We start from the raw sequence: 3,896 nt of genomic DNA on the forward strand, positions 1-3,896 counted from the left end.
CATTATAGTATATTTAATATTATATCTGCATTATTATTACAGGCCACAGTTTCAGATAAAGACAAAACCTGGACTTTTGCTATAAAAACACAGAATGGTACCAGATGAGTAAAGTGTCATATCCCATATGGTTCACTTGAATGGGTACTAAAAATAATATTGTTCTAGATATCAGAAGACCAGAATTCTTACCCACTTTCTACCTGTCAGGCCCTAGATCGGTTGCTTACCATTGCCAGGCTTCAGTGACCATTGTGGAATGGGCGTGCTGGGTTAAATAACCCCCAAAGCCCTTTTCCCCCAAACCCTCACTACACACCTGTGAAAAGGCTTTGAAGAATACTTACGAGCTCAGATTTTCTTATGTATTTCTGGAGGAAAGAATCAACTGAAATAAGATTTAAACCTTGGACGTGTCATAAATACACCATTCTTCAAACTGATAATGAGCTAAGGAAATAGGACTTTTTTCTCCTGTAAGAATTGTCACTGGTGTGTGATAAATAAGTAGAAAAATCACTGTGCGGAATGGAAACAGATTCGTGAAATAGCTGGAAAGGAAGGGAGGTTATTTGTGAAGTTTCATCAGATGTTAAGGGGATTTGAAATAGTATATGAAACGCTAAAACAGTACCGAGCTTTACCGCACACGCAACATCATAATTCTGGGAGCAGGGGAAGGTGGGGGCAGGTTGGAGGGATGGGAGTGTTTGCCTTATGATCTCTTGATCCTTTGCACACCAGAAGCAGTTTGGTAGGGAGGGCTCCAGGAAAGTCCCACTAACCGATCTGAGCCCCAGTTTCTTTATCCATACAGTTGACGACTTTAAATTTAGTAATCTGAATGTTTCTTAACATTTTTGAAAATTCTCTTAACATTTTCAGATTGTTAAAATATATGTGTACAGGCACGCGTTACTCTCCTCCAGTCACTAAGATACCACATATCTCTACTTGTGTGACTGAACAGACTACAAATCTAAATGTTCCTATTTCTAATATTGCTAATTGATCACAGCAAGATGTAAAAATGTAAACCTCACTTTTAATTTTGACCATGATTTATGTTTTGATTCAGCATTTCATCTTTGAATGCTGAGTTAGTTATCTAAACAAAGTATCCATTCAAGTGAACCTTCTATTTAAATTTTTATAGTTTAACAAACACTTAGCAAATCAGAATTAAGTACATTATTCTTACCAATGAACTGTAACTGATTGTAAGGTGCATTTTTGTCACATTAAAAGGTTAGTGCCCTTTTTTGCCCCAGAAGCAACAATGGCTATAATTTAAAATAACATTCACAAAGTGTTGTCAATTTTCGTGAATACAAAAGAGGCTTGATAGAGCCATATTGTGACTAATTTTGCTCAGGAGTGAGAAACAAAATTCAGGGATAACCCAAACACTTCTGTTTGACTCTAGTGGACAGTTGGGAAAAGAAGGGTTATAGGTTTTGCACAACATAGATAGGAGATAATTATACCCACTGAAAAACAAAAGTATATTCTGGTCACTGGTTTTATGGTAGAAAGAGATTAGGATAGAAAGATGCTAAAATATGGACAGTAAGGAAATTGTTAAAATGATAGCAGTCCATTTGAATAATACAGAAATATTTTGTCATACTGAGATTATTTGTCCAATTTAGTCTTATATCCTTCCATTCAGAAAAGGGGGCAGTTTTTCAAGGCCTCCATCATAATAGGAAATGTGTATTTTGACTAGTGGAGCAATTCATTAAAACATATAATCTGATCATTTTGGTTTTGTGAATCTGAACTTTCACTTTAGGTATAATTGAACCTCTTATGTACTAGTGTTAGTGATCTTAGAAAAATTTTATCCGTTTTTTAAAAAAGTCGATGAAATTTGTTAAATGGTGATTCTAGCATATTGTGTTAATATTGTACCTTACAACAATTTGTGAACTGACCATACTGAGACAAACCATAGTAGTGTCTTTTCTGGTAAATTTCTTATGCTGTGTTTAGGGGTGGGAGGTTAAGTATTTAGTTAAAACTGTCAAAGTGTTTTTCCTAAATGACATAAAATTGTATGATTATAAAACAAATAGGAATATCCTCTTTTTTTTAATTTTAAGGGCATTGTATAGGCTATTTTTGGAACTACCCCATAAAATGGTATAATTTTTGTTTAAAAGTTCTTATATGTACAAGGGAAAAGCAAACAGTATGTGTAGTATATCTGTGTAATATGCTCAATGTAATAAAATCCACATTTGAATCTTATAGATGGTAATTATGTAGCTGTCAGAATAGCAGACACAAGACTTCAGTTTTTTCATAGAGATATCTAACATTTATTATCTCATACTTTGCAAAGATCATGTACATATTTTATTTAATCTTTAAAATAGCCACGTGAAGTAATAATACCATGTAACATTTAGAGATTAAACAAGCAAGGTTTAGAAAGGTCAAGTGACTTGTCCCAAGATCTTAGAGCCAGCAAATGGCACTAAATCTTGTGTTCTTTATACTGTTTACCTTCTGTCATATTATATTTTTTTCCCTATCACTGCCATTATCTTTAAAACTTTGGCTAAAATTTCATTCTAAATGATACATTGGGAAATGTCAGGTCTTGTCTACAAAGTATCGTTGCTGTTATTGTCAGGGCTTTTTAGATACTTCCAAAATATAATCCTTCCACAGGTGATAGCCAAACATTTTCCATCTAAAACATATTAAGTCCTCACACCCTGACCACAGACTCTCAATTCACATGTCTAAGCGCTTACTGAAAAAAATGATCCTCTTCACTCATCTTCTTTCTAATTTCCTTTTTTAACAATTCATCCTAATGAATGATGTCTGAACAGTTGAAAGAAGCAATAATCAACCCAAGAAACTACAGCCACTCTGATTCAGAGAAAACATAGTCTCAGACCTGCCAGAAGTCACCATCTTCATCACATGTATTCTGTGATTAGGGAGGACAGAGGTGGGGGTTGGGTAGAAAAACTGTCTTTAAGAAAACTCATTATTTCCCGTTAACTATTCAAAAAGAATTGGTTGTCAAATATTAGATAACAGTATTATTAACATTTAACCGTAGTTCAAATATGTGGTAAAGTTTATCTACATATTTTAAAATCCACTTAAGTAATTTCCCAGATAAAATTTAAAAATCTAATAACTGCTCATTTTGAATATAGAGAGCGTTTAGTTTTAAACCATGACATAATGCTATGTTTTTATTCTTTTTCAAACAATATAAAGACACTGTTTGTTACTGCTTGCCCTTGTAAATCAAGTCTGTGATACATTATGTATTTTTAATGACTAGCAATGCAGTGTTACTGTGAATAAGTCAATTGAACATATGCTATATCAGAATTTAAAATTTTCTAACCTTAAATTTAGTTCTCCTTATCAAACGGATAAGTCAAACAAGTATTATTTTATATGGAATGAAATAATCATTCTTAAACAGTAACATAACAAATATTGGAATTCTTAAATGTAAAATCAAATGTATTTTATACTTGTTTCTATATTTTTTTTACATTGAGTTATGTTAATTTATCACATAATAATGTAAAGTTAAAAAAAAAAAAAACTCTTATGCCATGTTCCCTGATGTTCTTGTCATAATCATTTTGGGCCTTCTGTTAAGTAAATATCAAGTAAATACCTGTGAATTGATTGTGATATTTTCATCTGATACATTTTTTAAATTTGTCATTGGATTTACGGTGTTTTCATTGCAAATGTTATGTGCAGAATTCAATAAAATACCCCCCAAAAACCTGTTACTCATAGTTCCAATTTCTTCTTTTCTTTCCTTCCCCCTCCCTCCTTCCCCCTCCCTCCCTCCTTCTATTCCCTTCCTTCCTTTCCTTCCTTCCTTCCTTCCTTCCTTCCTTCCT

The sequence above is a fragment of the Pteropus vampyrus genome, unplaced genomic scaffold, assembly GCF_000151845.1.
Source record: "Pteropus vampyrus isolate Shadow unplaced genomic scaffold, Pvam_2.0 Scaffold6, whole genome shotgun sequence".
Classification (NCBI taxonomy): domain Eukaryota; kingdom Metazoa; phylum Chordata; class Mammalia; order Chiroptera; family Pteropodidae; genus Pteropus; species Pteropus vampyrus.